Here is a 12898-nt window from a genome sequence, read left to right as displayed (position 1 = left end):
TTTACAGCACAGGCTTTTAAATAATCAATTTCAAACAACACTGACACTAATCAGTACTGAGATAACTATTGCAATGCATTATACTGGAAATATTAAAATGCATATAAGTAATATATAATATTTTGCTGAAATAGTCACATCCCTGATTTGAACCCATGCATGAACTTTGTTGAAAGAAATCCCCAAGCATATATCACGCCCCTGAATTCAATAAATAAGGGGCAGCCATCTTAAGCGGAAACCTAATTTTCTCATATTACATGAAAATATATGATAATATATTTATATTTTATCAATAGACTGCCCTTGATATGTCGCATAGTGTCCAGAGGGTGGCGCTGCAGTCTCATTAACAGAGCAGGAAGTTGCCTGCCTGAATTGTTCATTCATTGTTGTCGTGAGTAAAAGAAAGAGCCTATAATTGTTCTTAAATGGTAACACCATTACGGACACTATTATTATACATCAGTAAATGTCTCATGCAGACAGACATTTACATTTCACTTCTACATGCTTGGTGAGAATGACTGTGATATTTGAATATAAAGCACGTTTTCCTGAACGGGGAACAGTGCAGTCAGTATACAGTATAGTTAAGGCAGGCTTGCGATGTGGTGCCTTCCTGTGCGGTGCCTATGAGACACGTATTATCACAGGCTAAAGCTTGATTTATGGAGCGCAGATGCTAATGGAGCACTGATGCTAATGGGGCGCTGATGCTAACGGGGCATTCATTTAATTTGAAAACAGGTATTTATGACAGCAGATCCTCTCCTGCACAAGTAACACATGCATGGACTATCGTCACTAGGTCATAGGTGACAAGATGTAGGCCTCTTAAACATGTGAATGCATCTCTTTGCATTTGCTGCAAATGGAAGTACACTTAAATTTCAATCACATACAGTAGAAAGTAGACACATTTGTATTGCATTACACGTACCTTGTGGGGCGTCAGATTACAACACAGCGGAAGGTGGATATAAACATGTGTATTTATATTGTCGCAAAACAAAAAGAAGTCAGCTTTGTTTTCTGAGTATTGCGTCATTGTAAGGCCTACCTAAGACGTCGTCCTATCGGGCAGGAATATCCATTCCCGTCCGACCTTTTTCTTGTCCATTACAGCATCGGCTAATGCGTACCTTCAGGCTCTCTTGAAGGCTCTCGTTCTTTCTCCAGACCAGTTGGCTGTGCTTTATGAACCGTAAGTGTGTCATTTAACAGCAAAGATTCCCGGCTTCGCCTCTGCTATCTCTGGAAACGCGGGATGGCTTGTTAGCATGATTCGATTCTCCTCATCCTTTAGGTTCTCTTATCTCCTGTCTCCTGTTAATAGTCCTCTTAATAAATAAATAAAAATTTGAATCTTCAATTTTCCATTTGATTATGCCAAGATGTAAGCATGTCAGTAAATAATTTGTTGGTTGGGCTATTTTTGTATTGTACTGCTGCACAGTATTGTATGTAATTTGTTAGCCGATCTGCTAAATGTCAGTAAAGTAATATAAAAGTAAAGTACTGACAGTGCTCACAGAGCAGCGATGGTAGGAGACGTGGGGCTTATGGGAAGATGGTTCTTCCCGGGATATTATACTGAATAACATGACCTCCACAGAGTCAAGAGAACACAAAACCTGCTGCCATTTTGAGCTCGGTGGTGGTTCCGATTGATGCGTGTAGGCCCCATCAGAGGAGTGGTCTTTGCAGTGTGTAAATAAGCTGTGTCAAGGACAAGATGGCCACCAAGCTTCTACAGTAAACAACCTCACGTCAACATGGACAAAGACCAGGCCTGGTTGGCAAGTTAATACAGTGAATAAATGAATATAAGTATAAAAATGGAAGTAACATCTTGGTTAGGAAACAAATAAGACTGCAAGTCAACGTGTAGGGCTCGGTCATTAGGTTCTTCTTCTTTGGTCTGCACTTCCCCATTGGCTCATCTCTGATTTAAAATGTGGAGCATACACTTGAGAATTGCCATGGTACTAACACAAATGATCTTTATAGATGCTGGATGATGTACAAATATGACGGTACATATTACAGTAGCAGCATGTACAGTATGCCTACAGCGGTTTTACAGTAACTGACATATTTGCACATCGTCATACTTTATATGAAATTCATGCACCAAGCATTTGGTTCTTGAATGCAGGCAGTTGGTTCTTGGAAACATTTGGTGCTATTGACAAAATGTCTATCATTGAATCATTTTCTGCTGCTTGCGATCTTTAAGTCTGGAGATTTTTCAGTTTGGAGGTATTCGATTACATTGGGGCATGAGGGACATTTTGATTTGATATTGCTCTCATTTCAGGAGCAAGTAGTGTCACAAAAATCAAGGAGAAGTAAATTGAGTTTGAAAGCCTGCTGAGTGGTTATGTAAAATTGATATTCCTTTGATTTGATTTCACATGTACAATCACAGAATTACCTGCCAGATGGTAAACTAAAGCACATTTGCCCCCTATTACAACTCAATTACAACTCCATACGCATTCCAGTTACACAATATAGTGTAAAGGCACTTGTGTTGTAACATGGTCCATTCCTTGTTACACATCTAGAGCTTGTTACTAGCATACAATATACAGTATCACTTTAATAGTTGACTTCATCATCCTTCCCGCTCAAATCCACCTTAATTCCTGCAAACAATTCCCTGTTGCTTGTACCAGGAAGTCTAATGGCTAATCCAGACATGCAGATCCCTCATTTCCTGAAATTTTTTGCAGAATAGTGTTGGAACTCCGATCCTAAACCCCATGCTACCCTCATCCAGCGGATCAGGAAGCATAAACAAATGTCAGTTAATTTCATCTTTCAGCATTAACTCAGGATTGAGGTGTTAAATGCCTGTGTTGTGTAAACAGAAAGCACGTTTCATTTTGTTTTGTTTGTGTATTGACAGATGTTGGCTCTCAGGCACTAATCCCCTGCAGGACACTGCACTGTCCACTGCGCTGGAGGTCATGTTGACCACGCCCTGAACCAGCACTTCACCAATCACTATGCAGGAGGTCATGTTGACCACGCCCTGAACCAGCACTTCACCAATCACTATGCAGGAGGTCATGTTGACCACACCCTGAACCAGCACTCCACCAATCACCATGCATGGTGTCGTCTCCGCGGTAACAAAAACAGGCCTTCAGTCTGCTTCATTATCTCTCAATAGAAAAAAAAATGCACTTAAATTAGGGGTGGGGGATATGGGGATAAAGATTTCACCCTCTCTACAGTATCAGAGCTATCAATCCCGCTTACAGACAAGCGTTTGATGAATGAAAAAAGCATATTTGGCAAAGATTCAGACAGTTATAGTTATAATATTGCTTAAACTGTACATTCATGCAGTACAATAAGCAAGGCCTTATTCATTATTAATCACTTGTTGTTTACAAAGTCTGGGCTCCGTGTTTATTTTCACTTCATCAGTGCTGCATGCCTTTCACTGTTATCTGCTGTTCATGTGCTTAATTGTTTTGAGACTCTCTTAAAGACCATTTTATTATGTCCCTCATTAGTCTGGCAATGATTGAGAAATCAATATGTATTTTACAATAATAGGACCTCCCTTAAACAATTCTTACACATGTGCTGTTGAGGCATGTGGAGATGTCACTACTTACCAGGCTGACCGTAGGGCACACCTGAACAGTTTACCTGATTTTCATAAGTTAGACACAATAGAGATATTTGGTGACATAAGCGTATTGCAGTATACTGACATACTATATTTATAATATATAATATACCAAATTATATTATACTTTAAGTATTACTACATTCAGTTGGGCAAATGCAATAGCGTATGTTATTCTTTCAAATCACAAACTAAATTCTGCCTATGGTCTAGTGGAATGACTCCCCATCTATCATATAATTCCGGCAGAAGGGATAAAAGATTAATGGCCTTGAATAGATCTGTAAATCATAAATGGTATTATCTAGCATGCTAACCAAACCTAGGTTGGGAGGGATTCCGCTTGGCTAGTTCGTAGCATGAAAACTCCTCTACAGGACATAAAAAATTCAAGCTATTAAACCAGTAAGAAGAGTTGCCGGGAATAGGCCTATTTTAGAATTATTTCATTATTTCTGGGAAACCATGGACTGAAAATGAAAGGTTTTCCCTCTGATCACGCACAGCCGGGGATAAATGCACACGAAAGGCTTGTGACTTGAAGAATGACTTATATGTGATGTACACAAGCAGGTGATTAGAAGTCCATCTGTCACTGTCCACGGACATAACGGTGTGATTTCTCGTATGCTGGATTTGACTGTCATGTACAGGCAGAAGCAACATGCTGAAATGCTTCTCTCTCTCTGATGACTGGTGCTCTGGCTTCCTTCACATGTTGTCCCATCAGACCTGAATTCAAATACTATTTGTTTTGGATTCACAGACACTTCTGTGCTCCATTGATCTTGCCTGGTGCGTTTGAGCCTGCAAGGAGGTGCAGATGGGCGGGGTTTATATTTTTGGGATCGTTTGATTGGTTCCAATAAGCCTGGCAAACTTAATCAAATTCTTTCTCTCTCTCTCTCTCTATCCATCTCTGGAGTCTCTTATCCTTTCCCGCCTAGCCCAAAGCTATTGTATTCTTCAGAAATGTCAATGTAATCTATCAAATTTAAAATCTGCAATCATCATGTCCACTGTACATCACTAATTGCCTTTCCTCTAAATGGCATCGCTGGCTGTGTGTATTAGGTTGGTCTATAATGCCTGTGTGAGACCTGCAGGTGAAGCTGTTTTGATGGATGTAGTGTTGGGTGCTATCTTGCTTATGGCAAGTCTGGGTTTTCCTTAATAAGTGCCTTTACTTTGAAACTCAAGAATGCTTTAAAATATTTCAGTGGACTGAAAATACACATTTATAAATGGCTACAATTTTGCCCAAACCAAGGCAGATATCTATGTATCTACCCATTTAGAAAGGGCATTGGTAAAAAAAAAAAAAAAAAAAAAAGTGAAAATCCATTTCTTTGTTATTCTTCAGTTTCCATTTTGGTTATGTTTTAATAAGTGCCGTGTCTCCAGAGAAAACATGCCGTCACCGTCGGTTTCACGGTTAAGTGCCCTAAGTGAGATTTGAGAAGTGAATTATCTGCTGCGTTTTGTCCTCTGTGTGCTAGGCCGTCACACACTATAAGAGCTCACTCACCTCCCTAACACTCCCTAGCACTTCTCAGGACTCTTTCGTATGTATAATGCAGCAGAATGCCCTTTAAAAGCTGTTCTCCCTCCATTCTCCGTTTCCAGCGTGGGTGTAGTGTGTTTCTGAGGGCGGCGGTGACGTGGGCATCAGAGCCCCGGCTTGCTGCAGTCTCCGCAGACCGTGCGAGGGGTGAACTCAATCTCCCGGAGATAATTTGTTTGCTTTGCAATTATTTTCCATCACTGGAGACAAATTGATTCATTGGGCGAACCTGCCTATCACGGGCTGGCAGGGCAGGAAGCGGGCGGGCTCACGCTGTTTCTCTCACACACGCGCTCACGCTGTTCCTCTCACACACGGGCTGCTGTGCCAGAACTTCTCCGGTGCGTGCGCTCTTCACCACCAGCAGAACAAATATATACAAATATATACAAATATATTTGACATAAAATGGCAACTATGAGACTGTAGTGTTATGTGTTGGTATTTGGTGTTTTTGTGCCTGCCTGGGTTGTCATTTCTATCATGCCTTCAGCGAATACATTTTTTTCAGTATTAACAAGATTAATTAATGTATTATTGATTGCTTGATTGATCAATTGATTGATCAATCAAGTGGCATAAACGCAGTATGTCTAAAAACCTGCCCATCGTCACTGGAAACTTTAATCATAGTTCATAATAAAAAATAAAAAATAAAACGTTTCCCAACACATTTCTTCTCATAAAGTTGTCAAAAAAAATTGGTTTAAATGATCTAGATTGTCTTTTCCCCCATTCAATTTCCAGTTCAATTACAGCTGAGTGGACTAATGCCAAAGGTAAACCTAACGCAGCACACGGTGGTCAGAGTTCAACCCTCAGGGCAGGGGCTCTGCTCTCTAGGTGTGAGAGTGAACGTTATGTGCACAGGTCACGTTTGAAAGTCTAGAAGGTTCTGGCGACGGGCCGCGCGGCTAAGTCTCCCCCGCTGCCCATGTGAGGGGGGGTCGAAGGTCACCAATTACCCGGGAAGGCTGAGAGAGCTGTGTGAAGTCGCTCTTAGCTGCCACGTAGCGTTAGCGTCAGGCTGCTAGCGGGTAGGCCGCGGCTCGAGAGGCTTCATCTCGGCTCGCCGACTCGGCTCCGTTTACACGCTCAGCGGCGAGAGAACGCCGCTTCCAGTCCGCCCGCATCTACTCCGCGTCCAGTTGTGAACTCTTCAACGTTCTTGATATCTGCAGCAACGCTAATGCAAGTTATAGTGCGACGCTCAACTTGTGTGTTTTTGTTTTTTGTAAAAACTTGGTGGAACTTTCCAGAATTCAGCAAAGCTGGTGCATTGTTATGGCGTAGTAGCAACCAGGTAAGCATCTGTTCAGTGGTTCACTTTATTGCGCAGTAAATAGTGTGTGTCCTTATTTTTACTTAAGTGAACAGTCTGTGTTGAGTTTACTTGATTTGGGATTGCTAAATGTAAACTCCATTCACACAAACATGCTTTCAAATAAATTATGCTCTGTCCTCATCTCAAACAGGATAAGATGGAAAAGGAATTTAAGCTCTTAAGAGTGGATGAGTTCACCTTTTAGTATTTATATTCATCATATTTTGTAATTCAATTTTTTTTAAATCCTGAAGGAAGATAAGTTCAAGTTGTGTGTTTGTTTAACGCTGCTTCAATGTATTGCCTCAAAGCTCAAGAGGCGAAATATAAATACGAATTTATTAATTTCCTCCCACTTCACCAAAACCCAGGTGAAAGAGGAGCAGTGGAGAGTTTAATTTCGCTCAGCAGAAATTACCCCTCACAAAAGGCCGTCCTCTCTGGGTCGGCTGGAGTTCTGCAGAACTTGCGTGGCCGCGGGCAGATTAACTTCTCCGTGAGGCTCACAAGGCCGATTCACCGTGCTCAGCCAAACTCACATAATTGCAAAAACAGCATTGATTTTCTAATAATGGTTCAGTGTCATCTCCGATTCAGTCTGCTTGTTAAGCGCCAGCAATTACTGGACTGTACATGAGCAGACAACCGCCCCGGCAGCCCATAATAAGCCACGCTCATTGTTGCGGACCTTGAGCAAAGTTGGGCAAGTCCTTCAGGCAAAATTAATGAGGCAGCTCGTGCTCGAATCCATACAAGACCCGAAGATCATTGTTGTCAAAAAACTCCTCAGCTGTAACAAAGCCGGTCCAGCTAGGTTAAGGTAATGCCTGTCTGTTTGAATATTGGCATCCGCAACACAAAGGGAACAGATATGGCAAAAATACAGCTGCTAGTTTGTGGAAGTCATTTCCTTCAAAACCACACCGGATGTTTTACGCGCTTCAAGAACACAATGGCCGTCAGGGAGGCTTTCTGAATTTCTCTGATTTCCTCTTGGCGCACGTATTGTTTTATTCGATTTACAGTCCAGGAGCGTGACGATCCCGGGTCACGGAGGAGAATGGGATTATCCTTTAGGCCTGACCCCGAAACTAATTTAGCAGCTAAATCCTTCGTAGGGATGGTTTCAACAGCCAAGGTTTGTTGACACTTCTGTTTCTCTGTTTCCACTTGTTTTGATTTCTTTTTAAACGCTTTCTTTCCCCCGTAGTCTTTGGATGAAAATAACCTCCTGGCATGTCTTCTGCGTCAGAGATGAAATTGACAAGACGGCCATCCAGTCCCAGTTATTCAGTCAGATTCCTGCACACTGAGACGCTGTGAGATGAGAAGTGTGTTCCATGCACCACTGATTCATTTTAATGACAGGCCCATGTAACTTTGCACTTTCCTATTTCCCAGATGTTTTTTTTTTTTGCTTGACAAATGTTTGCATTAAATCATCCAGGTAGGATCTCATTAGAATTGTTTGGTTGAAGATCTTCCAAATAATCAAATTTTACCACCCATCTCGCATGCTCATGAAAGTAAAAAGAAAAAACAACAAAAAAAAAACAAAACAAGAAGAATTGATCAAAAGTTAAGTTATTTTTCTTTAGTGAAATGTTGAATCTAGAGGCACTTTGTTTAAATAATTGATACATTATTGATATTCATAAAACACACACCTCTTTATAGTCAGTGTTATGAGTAATTATTATTAGTATAATCTGTCAAGCCAGAAAAGAGTGCCTTCTCTTTCAGAAGTAAAGTGACAGTGGAGGTACGTTTTTGTTCTACAAGGATGACATTTCCCAAATATACCCTGAAAGTACAGTAATGTTCTCTCTGGGTACAAATGAGTACATTTTTCAAGCAAATCTTTTTAAAAATTAATGATATATTGCTGGCTGATAGGGTACTGCCCCAGTGACAAGCATTTTCGTACCTTTATTTCTGAGAGTGTCTGCATCACCAGACTACTTCTGCCACAGGGCGAACGACCATAACTGAAAGTGGAACTCACTTTCTCTCTTTCCCCTCACAGACAGGCTGGTGAGTCCAGTGCTGGTATCTGCAAAAGCCACTCTCCCTCCACTAGGGTTACTCTGTCATCTTCCTCTCTCACTCTCTTCCTCTCTCTCTTTCTCACTCTCTTCCTCTCTCTCACTCTCTTCCTCTCAGTCTCTCTCACTCTCTCTTCCTCTCTCACTCCTGCATTGTGTCCGTTATTTCTCTGTGTGCATGTTTTTGTTTTTGTCATCAGTCAGCCGAAGGTTGCATACTCTTCCCCTCTGATAGAGACCTCACTTTGTTCACCTGGTCACCCGCACACTTACTTTCAGGCCTCAGTAATCACATTTTTCTCTTCGCTTTTCGTTTGTGAAAAGCACTGGTGAATATTGAGGAAGAAGGCAAATTAAGTACTAAATGAATGCTATAATTGATTAATCCAATTGCGTGAAACTGTTCATTTCCATTCTTTCCTGATCTTTTATTATTGACTCGATCTATACAAAATGGCTGCCTTTTAAACACTTCCATGAGGTGAAGACTGTCAAGGAAGTTACCATTAAACTACTGTATTTAAGCTCAACTTCAGCTCTGAATAGGCATTATCTTCATAGGGGTGAATGCATTATTTAATTTTCATGGCAACAAATGTATGAAGAATTTTTAGACATGTAGAAATGTTTTTTACAACATCATACAAGTTTTTAATTAGCGAATAATAGGGGCTATTTTATTAAACAAATTCACTGCACACATTGGGCTGCGGTACACATGCTGAAGGAGTAATATATCGCATTACAACCTCTTTAGAACGCCATAAAGGTGTAATGGTGTTGTTTACATGATCATTGTGGGCTTAGTGAGGGTTTCACATTGTGGAAATACCCGACGTGTAACACTGTGTACATACTAACCACAGCAGCCCAGTTTAATTTGAAAACATGTTTGTATAAAGAATGAACAGTAATGTGATATTGTTGGAATTTGTAGCACTTTGAAGAGCAGTAATGATTTGGCTGATGATACACGTCTGGTGAATAGATCGGGGGGAAGAATGCAGACAAACGAAGAGCATCCAGTGAACTGCTGTTTGGATACAGAGAGGGTTTTGTCTGCCCAAAGACCCTATGGCAAGGATTACTTTTTTTTTTAAGAACTATTTCTCCAAGTAGATACCTGCGTTCCAAGAGTTTGGTTTCAGCAAAGCGGCTGACATCATTTGTAGAGAAAGCCATGTTGAAAAATAGGGCATTATGTTCCCCTCTTTCAGAAGGCATAAAGGCGAAACTGTGGAACAGAAGGTTCTGGAGGCCTGGGGCGAGACTCCTGATCGGGTTTCAGTCGGCGAGGCAGCAACGATTCGCAGAGCCGGGTCTGAACCAACCTGTTTGAGCGTCTGCTTCGCCGAGGCCAGTCTCGTGAAATCAAAGGATTTCGCGATGGCCCTTTTTGATTTATTGCGGTCATTGATGATAACCTCAGATAGCAGACGCGGGGACCTTGCTGCGGTGCTTAAAAGGTGAAACTTCTGTCTCTGAATGCGGGCGCTGAGGTCGGGATCACATCTCCTGCGGCTTGTTACCAACTATCTCTCAAGCAGGGATCCCAAACTCCTCCATATCGCAGATAGTATTCTCACCTTCGGCTGCAATGTCATTTTCATTTGTTGTGATATTATTATATTTATCAAGCGACTACAATATGTTGCAATACTGTGTATTCCATATTTTAGGACTGTCCTGTCGAACTACAGTATTTGCAGTGATTGTGGTTTCCTTTTAATCACTGTCCAATTAAGGATTCTTTAGCCAATTCATTGCTTACATTAATTACTTGCAGTGTAAATTCTGCCTCAGTTGTAATTGTACACCAAGTACAAAGTGTGCCATGAAAATGTTAAAACTGATTCAGATATGTCTTTATAAAATCTGTGCTACCACTCGTATTCACAGGACTAGCCTTAGATTAGCATCTGTGTCCTTCAGCGAGACCCCACGGCCTCTCTGCTTCAACATGGACACGCTAACCCATCGGAGTGGGTTGAATATATTTTGCTTGATTTGGTTACACTGGTTGACAGGCACAGATGAGGGAATAGATTGAAAGGGTAACATACAGGATGGGACAAGGTTAAAACACTTGGAGCTTTTGGGTCTTCATCTGCATAGGTCACCCATAATCTTCTAATTGTTGAATTGTTAATTAGTGCATGCCCAAATGCAATTATACTGCAATGGACATAAACAAAAATAAACATGCAGAGTCTGCAGCAGCCTCATATTTAAATATAATACTTGTAAATCAGTGGGTTACTGAATAAACTACACTAATGAATACAGATACAGACATAATTAGATGATTTACTTGAGTGAAACAAATCCATGTGTTTCATTAAAGAAATTGGGAATTGTAGGGTAACAAAAACCTGATATATTAGTATTTCAGAAACATGCATACCGTACATTTTAACCCTTCACCTGATGCAATGTGCATAATGACACTATTGTCCGAGCACCAATACGCATTGTTACCACACACAGTCTTATAACCTACTGCTGAACAACAGCTGGATTAACCCTTTGAAGAGTAGGATTTTTGGATTTTAAGCCCATGTTCTAGAAATCTGTTGTCTTTAATTACCCGTAGTGATATTATCCATTGTAGATATTGCAATGCAAAGGCCAAGTAAACACTTGTGTTCCACAATTGGCAACAACCACAAAACACTGCTCAGACAGTGTTCTAAGTCAGTGTGAAATCCGTTTGGATTTTCTAATATTTAGTGAAGTAAATCCAAACTCAGTTAGATACATGCTCAAGGCTAAAGCTGTCCCAGCCTCGTGCTGATTCATGCATCTCCCGTTCTTACGTAATGCCCCAAAGTCATCTGTCCATAATTTTTTATACTTATACTTAAATACTAATATGTATTATACTGTAAAACCTGATCCCCAGAACACTTTCCAGATAAATGAAAGCAGTGAAGCAAAATTAATAATCAGGCATTTTAAGTACAATGGCTAAAATGTAATTTTGGCATTATATAATAATTGTGAGAATAGTTATGTATTAATTTGCTACTGGGAACCTGGGCAAATACTCATCCATCTCCCCTTCCTTATGGCCCCGTGTGTTCTGGCAGAATGTGATTGGCTGGGTCTGACTTTGGCTGGGTCTGACTTGGACTGGCATCTGGGCTGAAAGGGGGGGGGCGGGGGGACTGTGTTGCAGGTGTTTCCATGGAGTTAGCTTTAAGTGGGCCTGGTGCTTCTGTGTACTAACACAGGTGGGTATTGGGCAGGGTGCTGTTTCAGTGAGAGAACAGCACTAGCTGCCAGGATGTTGTTGTAATGGAGGCGGTGTTGCTGCTTTGCCGCTGCCTGACTCCCCGTCACAGTGCAAGGTCAGGGCAGCTCGCTGAAGCAGAGCGGGGCAGGCGAGCTGTGACTAAGCTTACATGCAGGAGGAGGCCATTTCTGTCACTCTGCTCTACAGCTCTTCAACTGCTTCTTCCTACTAGGGCCCAGATTCTTCTGCTGAAACATATTGTCCACATACTATTTATACAGTGATGTGTGAAGACATTGTTTGTGGGTGTGTGTGGGTGTGTATGTGCGCGCAAGCATGCATGTGTGTCTGTGCATGTGTGTGTGCGTGTGTAAACCCAGAAGATGCCTGCATCTATTATTTTTAATTCTGAGTAGCTGGGGGTATATTAAGATATTGTGTTTTTCTTCATCTGTAGTTTTTAAGCTCTGATGAGTTAGTATGGGCGCCATTTGGCCGCTGGTTTACCAGCTGAACAGTGCTGGACTGCTTCCTCATAGGCAAGGGCTGTGGAAGCAGACTGCACACTGCCCCCTGTTGGCCACTGTGGGAAAAGACACAGGCCCGACAGAAGCAACTCCACTTACAGTCATCAGTTAGTGATATAGCATTTATATTCAGATAATAGCAGTAGCAGTAGCAGTAGTAGTAGTAGTAGCAGTAGCAGTAGTAGTAGTAGCAGCAGCAGTAGCAGTAGTAGTAGTAGTAGTAGTAGTAGCAGCAGTAGCAGTAGTAGTAGTAGTATAGACAGTGCTGTGAGTCCTTCAGCAGGTTCTGTGTTTTGTGAATTGAGAACCCGGCCTTGTTGCGCAAATCATAAATGTCAAGTCTGATGGCAAGATTAAAAAGTGACTTGGTCTTTCAGTGCTGAGTGCACAGGAATGTCTGCGTGGCGCTCAAACTGTACACATCTGTTTATTTGTGTGCGTACGAGGAGAATAACACACTCCCACTGTACAATGGCACCTTTCTCATCACCGGCAGACAGAAGACTTCCAGACGTGTATTGAGAGTGGATTCGGTTACAGTAGATTATGTT

The sequence above is a fragment of the Conger conger genome, chromosome 8 (genome assembly GCF_963514075.1).
Source record: "Conger conger chromosome 8, fConCon1.1, whole genome shotgun sequence".
In the NCBI taxonomy this organism is placed as follows: Eukaryota; Metazoa; Chordata; class Actinopteri; order Anguilliformes; family Congridae; genus Conger; species Conger conger.
Note: the sequence above shows the minus strand (reverse complement) of the source record.